The 21,777-nt window shown below is 41.6% G+C and overlaps 1 protein-coding gene and 1 long non-coding RNA gene across 2 annotated transcripts in view; one reads left to right on the top strand and one right to left on the bottom strand.

Moving 5' to 3' along the window:
- The window catches only part of LOC139776082 (uncharacterized), a 73,551-nt gene extending 54,104 nt beyond the window's left edge, over window positions 1-19,447 (bottom strand). Inside the window, exons 1-2 of the long non-coding RNA XR_011719007.1 lie at window positions 18,065-19,447; window positions 9,614-9,660 (exon numbers count right to left, since the gene is read on the bottom strand). This is a non-coding gene — a long non-coding RNA (uncharacterized lncRNA). The remainder of the gene's footprint in view (window positions 1-9,613; window positions 9,661-18,064) is intronic.
- LOC139776081 (UPF0489 protein C5orf22 homolog) overlaps window positions 1-21,777 on the top strand; it is a 267,600-nt gene that overhangs the window by 88,662 nt on the left and 157,161 nt on the right. The window lies entirely within an intron of this gene.

Raw genomic sequence — 21,777 nt, 5'->3', positions numbered from 1 at the left:
GCCCGTAAAGGGAGCCCGATTTAACACCGGTTTTAAACACCTACTATCACGCGCTGGTAGTCGATCGAGAGAGGACTCGAGAGGCTCTGAACTTGTCCCTATAACGCGAAACATAGTAATGACCCGGCACGAATTCTCAAATTACCGCGTCACGTCGCGTGATATCGACCTGACGTGCCGAACGATCGTCATTAGCGGGAATGCTCGTTGCCTTGAAAAATTTAGACGTCCGTATGTCGCGATACGCGCCGTCGCGACGTCAATTTGAGCTCGGTACGAGAGGGCGTCCCTGGCCCGGTAGCGTCGAGCACGTGCCTAGTACTTTTCCGGTTGATAGCCGATTAACGTCGTCCTTAACGGCAATCCGTTGGTTATCCCGTCGATTATTACAGGCTTTCAGGGAAACGTATATTATAGGTGAAGAAATAATGCATGTGCGGAGTGCGCGCGACGGGGGCAACCCGTTCGCGTTCCGCGTAGTGGCTGTCACCATGGGTTTTATATTCTCACATTAATTTAATATTCCACCGGGGGTAATCAATAACTTACCCCATCAGTTAATCAATAAGCTGGGGTTGAAATGATAAGCTTGATATTTCAGGAATTTAAATGGTGCTACAAGATATATGAAGTTACAAACCAGAGAATGAAAGAGAGAGAGAGAGAGAGAGAAAACACGTGATTTTTTTAAATATTGTCATATCTTAATATATTATGTTCTTTTCTAGTATGTTATTTCTACTTTTGGTATAAGAAATTAAGATTAAATAAGTAATTTTAATTTGATTGATAATTGATCTTAGCTAATGATTAATTATTGTTCTGCGTTTAGCTCCGTTGTGTATTTTCGGAAGCGATAGAGTTTATCTAACTAAATGTGCCCGGCCGCAAGAAGCGTCCAGGTGTCGCGTAATTAAACGCATTATATTTCAGAAAGAGTTAAACCAGAAAATTCCGGCTGCTCAGTTAGATACGGTCTACCGCGTGGCCCCGAAAAAAAATTAACAGCCGGCACCCAAGCGTTTAATCAACTATAAATTCTTGTCAGGAACGAGATCTACGATAATTTACAGTCGATCGGGCAACATACGTCTTGCGCTGTCACAAGTCGAAATCGTGCCCAACGCGGACTATAAATTCTCGAAATGTGCGTTTTTCCTCGAAATTTACCTATAGATTATAAGTAATCAGGGAGTCGATAGGGGCAACCCCCTCCTCCTTCTCGCAGTCTTCACAGGAATGGAATAGAAATAAGAGTGATAAAAATCGGTGGACCGCCTCGGCTTTCACGCCAACTGCGGCCGGCGAATAGCGTCTTTCTATTAAATTCCGCCATTTTACATGTATCGAGGGTGGGGTGTCTCGCTTCGTTTCGCAACCGAAACGCGAACGTCTGCACAGGACGCCGCCGCCGTCGACGATGCGTACACGGCGAGAAAAGAGGGAAAAAAGAGAGATCGGTTCGACGGAGGGGGAGGAAGGGGGGCACCGGGCGCAGGATAGACGAGAGAGAGAAAAAGTGAATCGGGGAAAGGAGTAATAAAAAGTAAGGTGCTATCGCAACGAGGAAGTCGGCATTTCGCGGTTGCGTGCTCGGCGCGCGAGATGACGTCAGCCAAGATGGCTGACCTGCGCGGCGCGCGGCAGTCCTTCATCGTTGTCGTTGAGCGTGCATGCGTACACCCGACACGCACGGGCGCTCTCGATAGACGCAATTCACGCAATGACATCGGAGAGGATACCGGGCAGATTGAATGATTAGAAGAGCAGACGCGAAGAATGGGAAGGGAGAATGTCCGAACCGAAGGGGGAGGGACCGTTGGATTATCTCATCAATTAGATCCTGCGATAAAAAATCTTTTTTTTTTCGTCACACGAATATCAACGAGAGTCTCTTTATTTATTTATTTTTTCGCGCTTCTATCGCGGTTGTGAACACTCTTTGGAAAACGCGAGATAAATATACCGCGAATGATGAATAATATATTTACACAAAATTCATATTTGACGCCGTTCAAAAAAATTTGCTTTGTTTCTTTTCTGAAAGATGCAGATAAATATCAAATCGATTAATGTCCTATATCGTTTCAATATCATAATTAAAAATTGATCCACTTTAAAAGAAAATTATGAAAGAAATTGTATTTGTTTGATAAAATCAAGTGCTGATCCTAATTGGTTCTTATTTCATTAAATTTGTAAATTGTTTGAATAATAAAACAAGTAATTGAGTATCGTAATTCATAAACTGAAAACGGATAAATATGCAATTTGCAATCTAAAAAACATGTTTTTTTCAGACACGATTAATTAAAAAGAAAATAACAGTGCGTATATTTAATTACAACTATATACATATTTCTGTCGAACAACATTCATAAATTTCTAAACTATGTACTTGACGATATTAATAGAAATACCATGCTGGATTATGTTTTCGATCTAAGAAGATATTCTGCCAAGTAAATATCTTTGCTTTTTACATCTTGATGATACAACATAATAATTCAATTATATTTTTTTAAAACACGTGAAAGAAACATAAATACGTTATTTAAAGCGTTATGTGATACAAACGTTTAGTGATATCAACAACTACATTTTGTCGTGTGATGTCACGTCTAACGTGTTTTCACGTTTGAACACGTTTACCTCGCGCGCTCCGAAATAGCGACGCCGACGTCGTCCAATGTTCGTTTTTAACCCATCGGAGAGACCGATTATTCGCGAGATAAGCGAAATTCACGTCGCGCAAACGGGGAAGTCAAAGTTTCACGTTTCTGCTGCGTTTCACTTGTTGGCTCGCGGCGGCACTTCGCCGAAGTGACGTCTTTGCGGTAAAAGCTGTAGATAAACTGCAATGCCGCGACTTAGATCGTACGATTAGGCGTATCGCGGAAGGCAAATGGAAGAGAGAAAGAGAGAGAGAGAGACAGAAGCAAAAACGAAGGAGGCGAGTCTGACAACACGACGGGCTCGATAATGATCTGACTGGCCGATGCATGCGCGTTTCACGCGTCCGTCTGGCTTCGCGGATCGAGTCTTCGCCAACTATCTTCGAGACGTGCCAGGGGATAAGCGCCCCGATGATAAGGCCGCAATTATTTCACACACGCTTAAAGCTACGATGTAGCCTGGAGTCTAGCCTTAGATCGGATTACTCGGAACGGCGTTAAAAGCACCGTCTATGAAAGATACGGGATAGCGCGATATAATATGTGGCATAAGTCGCACTTATAATTGAAACTACCGCCTCTTACGATAACGAGAACCGTTACCGTGGGTATAACATCTCCCCGTTCCCGGCTCTATCAAGAATGAATTACGAATAAAGGCGCGTGTGTGATTTTTAAGCGAACAACTTGTGCTGTTAATTGGAGTTATGCGGATCGCGTGTTGAAAAAGTTATATCGCCTCGTATCCGCGTTTAGAATAATTTATTCTCCGCATATGCGCGCGCACGCACTCACGCACGCACTCACGCACGCACTCACGCACATACATATACACGCGCACACGCGAGACTGAATATAATCATTAAATCATTATAATACAATACCGTGTGTGGTAAATACGAAATACCCGAAAATTTATCTGATTAAATACCGCCGACGTTGATAAACTACGGAGGTATGACGAGAGAGCTAAATGGAGCTAGTTTTTGAAGCACGCACACGTGGCGCGCCTGTGTGAGGAATGTGGCGTGCGCAAACAATAATATTTTCATCGGCGTTATCGTCGCGCGATTATTTTTTTTCCGCGTTATCGGTTGCCCGCCGGTTTACACCTTCTCTTACGCTATCGTTCATTTTTACCTGCGCGTATCGAGCCGGCGTTACTCGTGTCGTGCGCAGGGGGTGCGCACAATCGATTTATCTGCGCGATAATTAATGATTAGGGTGGGGCGCGCGGTGTATTCCACGGCGTGCTGCTACTGGCGCAGATAATCACGATAAATGCGCTTCTCGCTTTTTGCGCGAAATAAATCAATGGAAAAACGGTGGTGCGCGCACCGCGCTCCGCGCCGATGCGTCCGTGCGGTATCATTTTAATGGGTGATATCCACGGTAGCTTCAATCGCTCGATATTAATCAATGGCTCGAAGCGGTCGCTATTCATACGACCGCCATGTCGCGCGCTCTCGTCGTACAATCGTACATTAACAATTTTTTTTTGCAGTTAATGGAGCGTACCAATTTTTAAATCAGCCATCTGACGTAATAACAAGTCATTTTAGATATACATCGGTTATTACGTGCTTATCGTGCTCCGATTCGATCCTCGTATGATCGATTGATCGATGAGCGGCTCGTGATTATGGACAAATGGTAATTTATCATGGGGCCTATAAGGAACGATTGAAACGAATCAAAAACATTTTTATATTAATATACTAATGAAGAGAGAAAGAGAGAAAGGAAGAGAGGAGAAAATAATTAAACGTTAATAATACACATCTGTTTGCATAAATTTAATTTGCGAGCGATGCAATTTCGCGGTGAAGTTATAACGATATCGCGCTTGCACTGAATTTCGCGAGTCGAATTCCCAGCGTTGTTCCACCGTGGAAAAAAAAAATATGGCAGAGACGTGTGATTTTCGGGGCTCGCAAAAAACGCCGGACCGGTTCAGAGGCGGAGGTTCTGCCCGATCAGATGGCCCGAGCGCCGATTTGCATGCGGCCTTTGGCTCCAGGTGTCCCGGGATTTGCATACGAAAGGGTGGCGCTCACAGATTTCTCCCTTCCCTCTCGCGTTTCGTCCCTCTCGCAGCTCTCTCTCTCTCTCTCTTTCTTTCCATCTCGCTTTTAACCCCCTGGCATCCGCGCATTTATGGGTTACCGGCTCAGCGTGTCGTATCGTTAACTCGATGTTAAAGTTTCGTTAACGTCGCGCTTTAACTCCCAAAGCTCTACGGATGGATGGAGCTTCCGATCGAATCCAATTATTACCGGCAATTATGCGAGACAGTCGCGAAGCGTGATTGTAATCGGCTGTAACACGACACGCGTGATAGAGCCGTATACGAATGTCTCGATTCTATCAAGGATAAATCGAAGTAAAGCTTTCTGCGCTTTCGAAATAACGGAATGTTCGCATTGTGTGCCCTCGCATTTATGAAAAAAAGGATCAGCAATTATTTGCATGCTTCGAAAATCGTCCGTTTTACGAGAATACCGCGGTTTCTTCTGAGCGCAACAATTTTGCATGCAGACGTTCGGCACGTAAGTCTTCCGCTAAACATATTAATTCGCGACGTGTCTCGCCACTACTTAAAGAATATGTCTGATGCTTCTTCTTTTTTTGTTCATCATCTTGCCAGATGTAGCACGATAGTACGACCCTAAAGAGAGAAGACAGGCTAACGAACCGCGTTGTCCTCGTCATCCTCGCCCATCGTCGTGTACAGCCTAATTATTTTGCTCGTTAACGACCTCGAGACCTTAATTGGGGGACGTGACGATCAACGCCATGAGCATCCCCCCCCCCCTGCCCCGTGCCTCGTGTATGTATGGATGTACGGTTAACCTGAGAATATCGATTCTAGGCACCGCCGCCTTGCGGTTTGGAACATGCCATAACGTGTGGTGAATAATAATTATGCACCGCAACAGTTGTTTGTCAGTCAAGATTGCATTGGCCTAATCAGCCTACGTAATTATTGTGCACAGAATATAGTTATGTAAAATTAGAAGCCTGCAATTATTTGTCTATTATGCTGCTTTTCACATCTGGACAAACTTTTTTATCAGAAACTGGCGTTTCTTGTATTTATTCGTGTTTTTGTCACTTTTTATCGAGTTTTCTATATAATATCTGTAAATAAATAGATGAATAGATCGTGAGAAGCCAAAATTACTTTCACAAGAGAAACTTTATCATTTATCATCATTAATAATCCTCTTTCAAGGATCTCCGATATCTTTTATCGATATACAAAGAGAAGTTAGAAACCGGATGGCAGTATAAATTTGTTAGAAACAGTCCAAAGTTCGAGAAGTTTGGCTGTCCTTCGTAATTATTGATCTGATAATGGTCGCCGGGCAACCGGTGTGCATGCCCTGACCATTTAAGTTCGTTACGTGCACGAAATGCATTTTCGAGTTTCCACCGTGGCACCAACTTTTTCGGCGGGAGTGCACTCGATGTCAGGTTAAATAATTAAAACCGTCTATATATGCGTGCGATAAGTCCTTTCTTACTGCGTCGAAAAATCGGCAAATGATCGTGCGCGAGCGCGATATCGTGAACGGATTAAGGAAGTAAAGAAAGAAGGATCTAATATCGACTAATTTACACGCTCCATGATTGTTATTAAAAACTTAATATAATCGTATATTATCTAAATTTAAGAATTTTAAAAATTAGAAAAATTATTCGTGTTATCAGCATTAACTTCATTCTCCTAAAATGCTTTAATGCTTCCAATCTATGATATATCTAATTTATTGTTTATAAATGGAATTTATAAATTGTTGAGAAGTATCTAGCAAATCAATGATTCCAATTTGTATTAAATTCTACTATGTTATTTGCCCGAAATCCGCCGTCCTTTATTATTGATCCAAAAATGTTATCCGCGGTTGGAATGCGAGAATTGTAAATTATAGTGTCCGTATATAGCAGTAAACATTACTTAACTGCGCGTAAACATTACTTGTGTGCGCGTTGCACTACATTTGCATAAGTTTGCGTGAAACGCCTCGCGATGTCGTCGCTCTTTCTTGTTTTTTCTCCTCTCTTAATATCCCTTCTCCTTTCCATTCGTGGCGTTCATCACCATTGCGTGCGTTCTACGACATGACGCTCAAGAATTTTTTTTAATGGTGTCCCATTGCGAAAGAGTTCGTTAAATTTCACGGAGAAATACGGCCCGGTTCGCCACGCAGTTCATATAGTCGCTAGGTCTTCTTTTTAATCTCTTCTTTTTAAATAAAAGTATACCTTAAAAATTTTTATATTAAAGTTTTTTTTTTATTAACTGTTTTTTTCCGTAAAAACCGATCGACTATTTTTAATACATCATATAAAATTTTATTCTCCTCGTTCATACGCCGAGTACATAATTCGTTATGTCGTAAATATACATCGTATCGTTCATTATTCGTAATGAATATGTTAAGAGTATAATTAATAGAGTGCGTAAAATAATCCGATAATGATAGAATTAAAACAGCATAATAATATTTCATAATTCCTTGAAGATATCTTCATAAAAGACATTAAAGCTAGTATAATGCCTAAAATTATCTGAATATCGAAAGAAACGAGCACAATTTATAGCCATTTAATTATGTATAGTGTTATTAGCTGTTTAGTTATTACTTCGCGTTAGGCATACTCCATTTCGACGCTACCTTGGCATTCAGGAGGCACCGTGCGCAGTGCCTATAAATCGTGACATCGAGCCACGAAGCTGGTTCATCGAGTCATTGGCCCTGGCTTCCCGACGATAAAGTCAAACGTAAATCGTTATCTTTATTGTGCCATGGCACTCTTTACGCGGCGCGCCTGCAAGCATTTCGAAATCGACTCTCCGTCGAAAAGAGATCCTTGCTACTCTCTTTATCTTCCGGCTTACCGAACATAACGAAGACGTTTCTTTTCTCGTGAAAAAAAGCGAGAACGACGTTACGACTGAACTGTCCCGCCTCTTTCTCTTTTTTGGGAGTCGCTCCGATCAACATCAGCCTCTCCTTTCCTTCTTTACTCTTTGCACTTGCTCATCTCTCAGTTAAATATTTTTTTACGCTGTCACTTTAGATACAATTTTAATTTCACTTGAACGACCAAGATGTTATTTATCTCAATAATATGTTACGCATCGAGGATGTTCTCCACGAGAATGTTGTAAATACCTACTTTCTTTCTTATAATAGGGGCGTTACGCGGGCATAAGTGAAATCGAACGAACTGTTCTCAGCGGCGGGAAACGTAACGGTTGTTGTAAGTGTTGTAAGTGTTGAGGCAACGTATGTATATAGTTAATGATAATTGTTCAACTGGCTTGATGAACTTTAATTAGGAACACTTCTGTAATGCCGCGCGCGAGTTCCACGAGAGTTCTTTTTTTTTAATTGATTCCTTTATTTTCAACGACGATATAATACTGTCTATATTTCGTGTAAAATACTGCGTAAAAAGTCGCGAACCCTATCGAGACGGAATTAAATTGCTGGAAGCAGATTTATTTTGTGCAGCAGAGAATATAACGATACAACTACGTAGACCACTAGCGTAGATAATAACAAAAATGAGTATCTATCGTTTAAAATTAGCAACTAATTAATATGTTCACAATGTAATAAATTATTGCGTATACGCATTATATAAGAGGGAACGTATTTATTAAAATAATGAAGTAACCAATTAACGTATCCGCGGTAAAGTACGCCATAAACTATCTTTTAATAAAGCCGATATTTTATATTATACATAATTAGCCAACATTCAAATTATGATAGTTTTCATCATCTGAATTTATAATGAAATATAAGAATTTTTCATTAATCACATTGATCAATACACATATTCGGACACGTAGAATATTACGGTTTACGGAATACCATCAGCTACAAATTCTGCCCAGGTTAATTTCAACAGAATTTTCATTGTTGTTATTAAACATTTCGTTTTGCACGAAACAAAACTGCGATAATTTGTGACTGACTGAAAATATCGCATTGTGCTAAGACGGCTCCGTGAAGAAAAGAAATCCAAATTTGTCCGCGCTCAGTCTCGCGGCGACGTTGCACGGAATAACGGTACTACCAAGGGGGCACGCGATGTTGAAGTCGAAGTTATCGTTTGTTTTTCCGCGCGCCCTGCTCTTCAGAGATTTCTCTTCGAAACCCTTTGCGCGCAAGAGGAGCGCCGCCGCCATGAGCCCTGCCATGTGTTTCGAATGAATTTACATGACGTCCCACCGTGTACCTACGTCACTTTTTGCCGTGCGTATACGCGCGTGTGCGTCGCGGGTGCGCGTGTGTGCAGACGCCTGTACATACGCGCGTATCGTGATTCGTGCACGTGCGTATGTGTGTATGCGCGCGCGCGCGCGCGCGGGCCGGCCAGCATGTGGGCAGAGATTCCCTGCAGCGGCAGATGTTGGACCATCTTCCCGTGGCCCCCCTCGAGATACGAAACTCGGTATGATTATACCCTATCTGCCCACCGAAGGCAGGGACGTACCGTCTTGCCGGATTCTTCGACTCGAGACTCTCGATCTATAGTCCCGACGCGATACCTACTGCGCAACATTTCCTAAGCCACAGCGCGAAATCACGCAACTTCGCTCAATATTGATATTTGATATGATTGTGCGTAGGATTACACGATACCATTTACGGACTGTATAAAGTTTAGATCTTGAATTTCGCAAAGGCAGAATGAGATAAAGAAAAGTCTGTATCGGGAATGAAAAGCCTCCGCTGAAGGTTCACGGGAACAATCGAAACGAGTGTTTCACGAAACGCGCATCATCTGTGTTTTGTAAAAATATTAAGTGTTGCGCCGTGCAAAACGGCACATTTGTTTCAGACTTTTTATTGCATTTTATTAAAACTGGTTATTGCGTTATAGCTCACGGCTTAACGGTTCTCCAAGTATCTTACCGATCGGTGCCACTGAGCAGCTGCAATCTTCTTACCGGGCTTTGAATCTAAAATAAAAAGAAAGTACTAGATTAATATCTTGATGGCCATGTCATTTCGATTGAAATAAGTTTCAAAACTTTTGCAGCTTAATAATAATAGGATACACCTGGGTCATATCAGAAGTTCGACAAGTATTCGTGGTTCTTGTGCATGAGAATAAACGACGACAAACTAATTTGTTACAATTTCTCTTTTCTCAAGGAAATGTTTCAGTAGTCGTGTCATTAGTATGCTTTATCAGATTATCTTAATTAAACAGAGAAACAAGAATGAAAAAAGAAGTTGGTATATTATTTAAAGCGAGCTATTGCGATTTGAAATAATTGAGATATTCGATTATATTTTAACTTGCTCGCGAGATCCGGAATATGTCTGAATCGAAATTAGTTCAACTAGCATCAACTTTTACACGCGATTTTACATGGACTCCTTTCAATCACCCTACGGTTTTGCATTCGGCCCAGGTATTAGTACGAACCCCTTTTTTTGTGGCAAGGAAATAACATGCATGATCTCGACAGTGCTTTATAATAGTAATTAGTATAATGAATGCGTTGTTAATGCTACTTATATCTTGGGCCATGGGAGATTTTGCGATGTGCAAGTACAAGCACATTTATGTACTTACAAATGAATGAATAATTCAGTAAGGAAGGCAACGGTATATTCTTGTTATAATTATAACGCACCGCATGCCTCGTGCATTATACGTTACTCAATGCCAACGTCGTCGATATTTGATCTTCCAAAATTAATCCGGGTACAACTCGTTGCGAGTTAATAAGTTACACACTTCCAAGATTGTTCAAGATTATTTAAAGACAAAAAAGCCACGTCTATCGCCAAAACAATCACGGCGTTGACTAAAAAGTCCGCACGTAATTTATCTTTATCCCACGAGATATTATTCGATAATGTTTTTTGTCGAAAGTCGATTTCAGAACGAAACTCAATTTCATGGTTGGTCCATGGCGCGCCCTACCTTCGTCCTTAGCGCATTACGTATTCCAGCTTGCCCCTCCTTCTGATATTATTGTTACGTCGTGTTCCTTCTCTTTTTTTATTTTTAAACTGGCAACATACTCGAAGTTAGGCGATCGAGAGTACGCGGTGAGTCGGGTGTTCATTATAAATCACATCAACAGGAGGAGGTAAAAGAGAGAAAAGGCAGGGGAGCACCGGCCACAGATTATTCCATGTAATATCTCCTTCGGAGTCCAATGACCGTACCAAATTTGGTGGTAGCGAGTTTTTTGGTTTCCAATGTTCACACCCTAACTTGAAAATATATGTTTCCTTGCTTCTACGGAATACTTTCCGATTTTACGACTTTTTGATCATCTTTATGCATAATAGCTCGAGATTTTTATCTTTGTTTCGATAAATTCGAGCGATTACGATATGACTTTTATTTCAACTTTAATGATAAGCAAAATTAAATATTTTCATTATTATAAACAAGTTTATCTTTCTCCCAGAAAATATAACAATTTTTTACTTTATAAATCGCCTATGTGTGTTTTTATTTGTTATAAAAATTTGAAAGAGGATAAAGAATTGAAATTTATTAAACTATTCAAATTCGCTGTTTTTAACACAAAAATAGTTTTCTAATATTGCGATATATTTATTTCAACTTTGCCATCGCTTGCTTTATAGTCAATATTACTAGAGGGTTGCTGTGTCATTTATTATTCTACAGCATCAGTAATTAACGCCACACGTAAACCTACGCGAGAAGATTTGTTGTTAGAATAAAAATCAAGAGACACGCAGATGGTTCAGATCAGTCCGTAACTCTTTAACACGTAAATTCGGCTCAGTAAGATGACGGGAACACGGAACCTATTAATATTCTTTTAGAACCCCATGAGAAAAGCTTCTGAGGGGACTTTTCTTTCATCTATTAACATAAAACGCCCATCGCTTAGTTTCTCACGAAATTCTCGGCGACGTCATTTTCGAAAATTGATTAAAATATTTTACATTTACGTTTGAACGCCTTCATTATTAATAAAATGCCCGTCAATAAAAAAAAAGTTTATAAAATCCACTAAGCAAATTTTGAGATTGTGACGATGTTTGTTCGAAACTTTTCAAATAAACAATGAAAGATTTGAAACTTTTTCAAATCTTTATTCATCTTCAAAAGTATGTACAAGGAAACAAAGAGAATGGTCTTCTCCTTCTTGTATATAAAATGAGAGTTTACGAGAGAAGATTAAACAGCAAGAAACAATTTATAAACATTTAATCATATAATATGCTAAACTAATACGTTGCAATATTTCGCATGTGCCTACATCAAAGTTACATCAAAGGAAGTTTTTCCCGTGCGAAGGTTTCCCAGGTGGCTATCCGAACTCTTTTGCATCCTCGTATTTACCCCTCGGTATAGACGAGAGATTTTCATAAAATTCCTATAAATAAACGCGACCCGTCCTTATTTGTGCATAATATTTATATGCCACGCATGACCTGAAGCGGGATCGTACGTCCCTCTCGAAGGTATCGAGCTATCGGCCTAGGTATACCTAGAAAATCGAAGGGTGAAAAGAAGGTAGAATAGATAACACCTTTAACACACACCTGTGAAGGATCAATACCTTCGACGCTGATCCTTTCTCCCATAGAGCGCGTCGATCGAAGCCGTATAATATTATTCTTATAAATTCTTATTCAGGGAAGTCTCTGCCAAATATAACGTCAAAACATGCAGCGGAAAAAGCGCTACGATTTTTAGATATTTGCAAGCAGGGCGAAATTTTTTATAACACGCGTATTTTTATATATCCTTTTATTTATACCGCTTGGTTTTTATCTTGGAGTGTACCGTCCTAAAATTGGCCGTGCAGTATTTTTAGCGAAATAAAGATGATAATGTTGAAATACTGCTTGTTGAGCAACATCGCTACAAGTTTAATAACTAACATTGACTCGCGTTTTATGTAACATAACGATGATGCAACGTAACGATGGTTATGTAAAATACCAACAAGTGTTCAAGCGAATAACACTGCTCTCCTAGCTAATTGACGTCGCTATCTTGGAAACAGGAGAGGTTGAACTGTAATAGATACTAGGAGAGCCGAGATCGTAAAGGAGGCAGGAAATTATCGTGCGCGTCAACGAGTTTGTTCTAACATTCTCGATCTTACTATAGTAGAAGTTGGATGAAAGGTAGAGAATTTAGTTCCTGCACGGATATTTCTTTGCCTTTATGTTCAGCGGATGTCTCTACTTTTATTTTGATATTAAGTAAGATATTTGAGCAAATTGGATCAAAGCTGACATTTTTGCTAAAGCTAATTTTTAATAAAATTTAATTACCTACACCGTGTATAGAAACACAATATCTTGTCATATAATTATTTAAAATAATTAAAAAGAGGAATGGATTCTCTGGAAACTAATAGATAAATCTATTGTGTCCTGCGTAAACACTCGGATTATTTGAAGATTACAAGAAAAATAAATTAATATGTACAACAACTCTCTGATATAATTACATGATATATTACAAACACAAGTGCAATGCGCTCAAGAGATTGCTATGGTTTCCCTCGAAATTTGTTAAGTTTAATGGAAGGTAGAAGTCGAGCTTGACGAAAGACAGAAAAGTCACGTAAAACATTTTTGAAGGAGATGAATTTTCGAGCTCTTGAAATATAGACGCTACGGTAAAAGAAGTCGCGTGACGAACCGGCGGCGGAGAGGAGAGGTGAGGCGTCGGTGGTGGCAGGACCCCATCGTCGTGAAATCGACGAGCAAATACTTAAGGCGTAACCTCGTTACGCTAGCAGCCAGTGGAAAAGCGAGGAAAATCCTCTCTGAACCCGCCTTTAGCAGCGGCGACGCGGAAAACTCTCTTCCGGTCGTTCGGCGCTCGTTCGACTGTTCGAAATGCAGTAGGAATACGTCGATGCGCATTCGTAAAAATGAATACATGAATCATCGAGCGCATATACAGGCGACAAAATATGGAAGGATTCGCGGAAGATTCCTCGCTGGTTGAAGATTGCTACGTGAAAAACTGTTTTGCAAAATTCCACTTTTTGTGTATTATCAATTTTTTCAAGAGAAATCTATAACGAGATTTTCTGGTGTATACGTACACGAAATATTTCTTCTTCGCGACTAATTAAAAGCTGAAGTGTAGAGAAAAATCTGGTAGCAACATTTGCGTGTTCAATGGTAAGCGACTGCTACTGATGTCAGCAAGCTTAACTTTACTCGTATTCTCAAATTTCGATATGAATTTCTGCCGCAAAGGAATTTTCAAATAAAATGCAATTTACATAATAAAATTCTCGCGCTTCGCACATTGGGAGCTCCTGCGTTCGATGTTATAGTTCCGCGATGCACATATCATCGCCCATGTTGTTTCGGCTTGTGCAGTCTTCCGCAACGTACGTAGCCGCATAGTGCAAACCGTTGCTTGCGAGAAATCGTACTTTTCGTAGCGGCACATAGAGAGAGAGAGAGAGAGAGAGAGAAAGAGAGACAGAAAAAGGCGGTTAATGACGGGAAAGTTTGAAAACGGACGACCGACGTGATGTAAGCGGGTGCGGGAAAGTGGAACGGGGGTAACGGTAAGACACGAGTTCCCGAGGCGAACTCGGCGCATAATATGCTCGCGTACACCCTGTCTTGCGCTAATTACACTAACTCGAGCTAAAACGGACTAAGTAACGATATAAACGGGTCTCCCGACCGCGCGCGCGCGCGCGCGCGCACGGGCACGTAAGGTAATTACCTAATTCGGCCATGCGTAATTGCCAGTGATTAAAGTGTCGCTTTCGTGGCACGCCAGAAACGACGTGACATTTCACCGACAGCTGCAGCCGATATACGGATATCTCGTTTCTTCCATCGCTGATCCCTAACTCACGAAGTTTAGATTAGGACGCGAGGAAAATGTTGCGTAGTGCCGAACGGACGCTCTGCACGCGCGCGCATATACGATTACCTTCAGATATTCTCCCACTTCCACTATCGTCACCCGCAAAACATGCGAGACCAGCACAATTAAGAAGGTATATTTGCATTTATTACTCTAATAACTGTGTGTAATATAATTAATGGACTACTAGCTATATATGTAGGATAATGGATACTAGCTATGTATGACTCAAACGCTCGGGTCGGTTGGAAATATTGACGACGAATAAGTCAGTCTGTATCGATGACAGCCGACGTCAAATCGAATCATGCCACGAAGAACAATCGATCTACGGAGCGTAGACGCGAAATCATTTTGACACCGAGGGCGTTGAGTAAATTCGGCGAGAAGGGATGAGCGTTTCTCGTAGATGCGCGGCACAATAGCGATCTTCATCGAGGTAGAATTTTATACAAGGTAAGGACCACAATACTACGGGACGTTCTCCAGTTCCGTAAGATCATTTTTTCTCGACGGCAGAAACGAGTTTGAGGTCGGGACCGGGAGGAGAGAGCGAACAGGGGTTTAGAATAAATCAAGTGGAAGGGCTGTGTGAGTCCGCGAGTAGAAGCATTCGGGCCCGGCTTTGTACGGGGCCGCTGCGCGAGGTCCTAAAAGAGAAGAAAAAGGAGCGTCAGCGTGTAGCGAGGGAGGGAGAGAGGGAGACAGAGGCGGAGGAGAGAGAGAGAGAGAGAGGGAGAGAGAGAGAGAGCATAAGAAAGAAAACACGAATGAAGCGAGCGAGCGAGCCACGTTGCAGGAGCAACGACTGAAGATATCAATCAACGGGCACATTGTGCTCAAGGATAATTTGACGCGCGGCTGAAAGGGCCAGATCTCAAATTCCACGATCGGATAATGGCCCCTATAAGACCCAAAAAAGGGTGGGCCCCGAAGGTATGTACCAAACCGCAGCTTATATACGGACAGCTTCGTTTCTGAGCCGCTAAAGGGACACACTCTACGATTGTCTTTTAGACTAAGTTTCCGTTTCTGACGGGATACATTATCCGAATGCTCAAAAGTATTTATCGTAATACGATGCGATTACACTTCGCTTCTTCACACATCTTTGAAACCCCTCTATCCGTCGCACGAACACATCTACCTTTTCATCTAAGAGAACCGGCCATCTTCGTAACTTTCGACTCATCAAGACGAATAAACCTAAGTTTCTTGATTGAAGTCTCGGCGGAAAAGAAGCATGGTTCGCGTAAGTTACCGTGTAATTTCAATTGCGCAGCACTAATTGCGCCTACGAGAAATCAAAGTGACTAAGCACGGCGAGTATCCGACGGCTGAGAGAGTGTGTCGCTCGCTCCTAGATGTTTGACATGGTAGTTCTTTCTATCGTGAAGAAGACATTTTCCGCGATTCGTCGATTACTCTTGATAAAAAATTTCTTTTCAATTTCACGTATTTTCACGTCGATGCAATTACTGATTCAAATATTCATGCTCGAATATTATATCACGCTAAAGAGGCCTATAATTGTCTGGTGCTATTTCGAAAAGAATTAGCCGACGATTTACAGAGATGTAAGTGTCGTCCCGTGAATATTAAAAAATACTTGCGGATGTATACGTTTGCGTTTAGTTTTTCGCAATAAACCTAGCTGCTATGAAATATTATCGCGATATCCGTCTCTAACGACTTGATCGCGTGCGATTAGTATTCTTCTTGATACGTCATTCAATCGAGATCTCGTGATCGTTCATCTTTTTCCTCGTTTTCTATTTCGATGTTTCTTCCTCGGTTATCCTTGAAAACCCCGTGCGCTTGTATATGTAGAAAACGTTCGTAATTTGACGTTGAAAAATATATTTCGTGTGACCGACGGTGATATAATGAATAGCTCATCGTATAATCAAATCTGATATTCATAAAAGACTAATCACTCTCACACAGAAGATAGTTTAAAATCACATTAGCGAAGATTTTTTTTATTAAACAAGCGGGGCGGTTACTTGTGTGACATATCCGAAAAGAAAAAAACTATAGAATATTTCGCAAACTAAATAGGGAGAATCATATCATTTTTAGTTTAGGCTATTGGCGAACTTAAAAATCAAAAGAACGGATATAGTATATTGATTCTACAAAGTCACAGAAGTACAAAACTTCCAAAATTTAATAGTGTGTTATTTTAATTTTATTAAGTTCACTTTTATTAAAAAATTTTGTTAAGTAGCATTTTACACGAGAAGACAATTCACGCTCGATTGAGCACTTTTAAGAAACGTATCAAGGCGTGCAAGTCTTTGAAGAAATATCCTCGTCGATGTGGTGTGTGAACTTTCCGAAAAGCGCGCACAGGTCTTCTTTTTCCCCTCGTCCCGGCAAGTTCAATAGAGTTCATTCAAGTTTACACAACTTGACTTTCGGATTCTCTCAAACGTAGAATTGAGATCCTCAAAAGAGTGGCACGACTCGCCGATTGACGCTACTTCGATATACAATGCAACCCCGAGACGTTGCTACCTGCGTTGCGGCACGTGCCCTTTCCTTTCCAAGGATTTGGTGAATTCTCCGACCTGGCAGGGAACTATCCTATCTAGGAAAACCTTTACAGGTGGACTCTCAAGGCACACTAAAGCAAAGGGCATGCGGTCAACTTGTTTGCCTAACAGGTGGATCTATTCCGGTAACGATGATCACTCGAAAATTGTTTGCGCAACTCACTCTCGGCGAGATATCAAGTCCTCTTGGAAGTCCCGATACGTTTCACGAGATATACGAACACTCTCGAAACACGAATACACGAATGCCTATAAACGCGATTGCATTTTTTTCTACTGCGGAGAAAAACGTAGCAACAGGTGAATTTAAAAACCGATTTTTAGTATTGGATACACTGAAGCCATCGGGGGGATGAGAGAGAAGAATGTCATAAATGATACATTCTTCTCCTAGTATGTCATCAACCTCACTATCTCATCAACATTTATCGCTGCAATATGCATGCGTGCGAAAATTAAAAACCTTCTTCTTTTATTTTATTTTATATTTTCAGAACAAAAAGATGTTTACTCACTTTTGCTCAAATATTACAGACTTAACAAGTTCAAGAATATTAAGGACATATTGAGAATATACCATTGCATGTAAAGGATATTCAAAAAGTTGCATACAGAATAATTTTATTTTAATTAATTTTTGTGTGTGTGATAAGTTCTCTAAATCGTTTCTTTAATAAATTTCAGATGTTATCATAACACATTGGTATCTTGACATATAAATTTTATGAATTTAGCTGTGGAAAGAGAACATTGTCCATGAATACGAGAAGAAATATTGCTTCGACCGATTTTTAAATCCTGTCGCAATACAAATCTGATAACTTTTTATTCGCTTCGTAATCATGAGGATACTATAATTTTCACATTGGTTTTGGGAAATAAATTTTTAGCAATAAAACGATGAGTATAGAAATTTATTCAGGTTTATAATTCAGATGTTTCTCTTACCTCACTTGTCTATTTGATCACTGAACGTCTCGAATGGCAAGTGCCGTCGGCAGATCACACGTCCGAATAACAAGTTCGTCAATTATACGGGTAGTGGATATTACGTGGATATTCGAAACTTATGCTTGCGAATGCAATGGTATGGTGCAGTTTTACTCCACTTTTCCACTTTTTACATTTTACACTTCCCACACTCGTAGCGCCTCTTTACAGTTCCTTCTTCTACGCAGTTGTATCGTCATTGGACAACATTAACACGGTACGACGAATCTCGTAGGGTGGTCACTGTTACGTTGCACCTTTAATGTCTTTACGATCTTCACGGGCAGGGTACTTGATACTTGAAGATTGGTACTTCGTACTTGATCTCGTTTCGATACACCATCCTCAGAACGCGAATTTGTTTGTGAGTGGAAAATAGAGAAGATTCACGCGATTTAGCGTACCACGTGGTTTACCACGATTCCGCGGTTGCGATTGCACTTCGGCGTCATAGCGCGCACCTATCTTTGTAGATACGATACGCTTTCTTCACGTGTAATATTGCATTCGCCTGACCGTCATAGATTCCATTTTCAAAGTGTTGAAAAACAAACAGTCTTCTTAATACTTTCTTGATCTCTTTATTCGACGACATTCTCATGAGGCTTCATATTCTGAAGTTTCAATTGATAACGAGCACCCTTCTCCGACAGGTTTTTCTAAACGTCTATTTTTAAACATCTGTTAACTCCGATCCATCAACGCTTCTAGTCTTCTTTCTTCACTGTTACTCCAATGCGAGTAATCTCTTACTCCAAATTCCGAGAATCAAATTATAAGTTATTCCGGAGACTGATTCGGACTTTGATTATCTTTACACTGTGCACCAAAACCGTTGACCATCTTCTATCTGTTTCTTCTTGACATCGATCTTAGCTTAACTGAAGATCTTCCAAGTCAAAACCGCTTCGAACCGTTGAATCAACCAACAAAGGAGTAGCTGATGCAGCTGATGCAGTTTTCTAGTCTTATCTGTCGATTATCGTCACTAGTCAGAAAAAAAGAAGAGAATGAAGAGTTGAAGAAGAGACTGCTCAGGAAGGTCCATACTGCCTGGCGGTTTGATCGCTGAAGACTGAGCGCCGTGCTAGCGTTTCACCGCGTAGTAAGCCGGCTCTCGCCCCGCCATCGAGCTCTGTTCCTTTGCCTCTCCACGAGGAGCGTGGAAGTGAGAAAAATGCTCGAAAGGAACGAGGACGGAACGACAGGCGGCGAGAGGTAGAGGGAGAGAGAAAGAGGCACCCGTCCTTCTCGACCCACTCTGACGTTTTGCGCGTCCTGAGAGTAGCATGTCGCCGTCCTCGTCGGATACGTTCTCTGGATTTGCCCCCACCAGGCCTCCCTTTCGTCCACCCTACTCTCGGCGCGTTTCCTCTCTCGGCGTCACCCTGTCCCACCACCCTATTCTTCCACCACCCTGACGACCTCGGAGTTTCGCGCGATCGCCGCTGGCGGCACCAGCGTCCAAACTCACGGCCGAAGCGCCGCTCGAGCGTGGAGAGCAACAAAGATCCCGTCGGTTAGCGCCACTATGTGGGAGAAAACGCGCACCACTGGTTGGTGGAAGGGGTGTGGTAATCGCGAGGGTGAGAGCAGTCGGTTGCCCCTCTCGTCGTGAATAGATATCCCCCACCTCGACGCGATTCTCGCTCCTCCTCCGCCCCCACCGCAGCGGCACGTGTTCCGTTTTGCTCGAGCCGAAGTACACGCGAATCTTTCCATCTTTGTCGCGTCCGGTACGTTGCGATACCGTTGGTAGGGGATCGAATGTACACGCGGTGGGGTAGATAGATCAAATTCGAGAGTGGGGAGCAGAACCGAGAACGCTCTAGCATCGCCAGCATGCGTCACGCGCTATCCACGCTGCAAATATAGCCAACTTTGTGAATAGTCAGATCCGTTAGTGTGAAGATAACCGAATAGCCTTCTGCTCGCTACTTTTGCACAATAAATCCATCGAAGTCCGTAGATTTTATCCTCGAAGTATAATTTATAATTTATTACGCGCACACTCCACAATCTCATATTTTGTTTTAGACTAATCTCTATCACGTTTCATCTGTATATTTGTGACAGGTGTTTTTATTTGTTTACGTCGTGTCATCAGAGAAAACGTAGATTGATTTTATAGTGAAATCCAAAGACACTTGTCGTTTTAGCAATATTAAAACCATCTTATCGCGTTTCGCTGTCTTTAACTGCTAGGTGTTTGCCACACAATTTATTTATAGTTCGGCTATCGTTAATAGACGGCTTCTAAACTATATGTTAATATATTTCACAAGATGTGTTACAGTCTCATCAAGAGAAATGAGAGATTTGTGAAAAGAACTATTTTTCAATGTTACTCTTTGTTCATTTTACTCTTGAATTTTAATGTATAGTGTGCCTAGAATGGTGTCGTGGAAAACGTTGGATGATTCCCTTTAAAACCCTATATAGCCTGATATACTGATCATATTATATGTATTAGACACTGAACAAAAGATACATAAGAAGATATTACGATTGTTATCGTGCTACTGTGTCTTTGCTTCAGGTTTCTGATATTATTTGTCATTGTAAGTGCTGCAATAATTAATTTATTCTCAAAGGTGGCATTAGTATTGTACGTATAAATTTTGTTGCAAACGCACTTTATCCCAAGAGGCGTGCAGAGAATATTGACATACGAACCAAAGAATTGTGCACATTCTTGCCAAGCATTTTCAAACTTTCCCTGACAGCCTCCCCTGCGCACACAGAATCATAACTACATCAATATGAGCACTTGAATCTCCATCCGGCGGACACTTTCGACACTTCCACCGTCACGCACATTTCTGTTTTCCCTCCTTTCCGTTTGAGAAAACCCTACATTCATCTTCTAAATCAAATGCATATTGGCAACCTCGTGCTTTTCGAGAAACCAATCTGGTTTTTGTTGGTTTGCCGAATCAAGAAATACTATGTGGAAAATCTAACAGTTCTCCCAATTATTTGGCATACTGTCCAGCAGGATTTTCGTACGAGTAAATTTTTTTTCGATAAAACGAATGCGTGTATGGGAAGATGACGCATAAGTCGAACACAAGAAAATATCTTGAGAGAATGTTGGCGCGTATTGAACTGGCTGTTGTCAAGCTCGATCAGTCTGCCTGAAGCGGTATAGTTTCCCCTTCGTCGCTTTCCCTGCGTGCGACGGGTCTGCCGCCGCCGCCGCGTCCCACCAAACCTGCCGTAGCAACGACTTCTCCTCTCTATCCTATCCCCCTCCTCCCTGCCCCTCTTCGATACTAGAGTAAACGGCGCCCCGACGCTTTCAGCGCGGCGTCGCAGTTCGTGAATTCTGGAATTCCGCGCCACGGTGGCTCCACCTCCCCCTCACACGAGTCGCTAAATCTTTTTTAAACCACGCCTAGTAGCCTGGTTGAGCAAACGAGACAGCAATAGGGCAAAAAAGAAGCGAGCACGCGCGAGCGACTCGGCCGTTTTTCCTACTTCTTCGGCGATGCGAACGCATTGCGCGGTGAAACTCCACCCTCTTTTGACGGCGCCCCTCTTTTGCCTCCCCCTCCTCCCCACCCTATCTCTATCGGCACCCCCACCGCTCCTTTTTCCGATCTCCGCCGCACTCTAACGCTTTTCCGCCACGCGAGATTTTCTGCCGAATATAGTTTGTCACCCGACGA

The sequence above is a fragment of the Temnothorax nylanderi genome, unplaced genomic scaffold, assembly GCF_030848795.1.
Source record: "Temnothorax nylanderi isolate EJ_2023f unplaced genomic scaffold, tnyl_v1.0 TNYL_tig0111_pilon, whole genome shotgun sequence".
Classification (NCBI taxonomy): Eukaryota; Metazoa; Arthropoda; class Insecta; order Hymenoptera; family Formicidae; genus Temnothorax; species Temnothorax nylanderi.
This window is presented reverse-complemented; position numbering and strand designations above follow the sequence as displayed.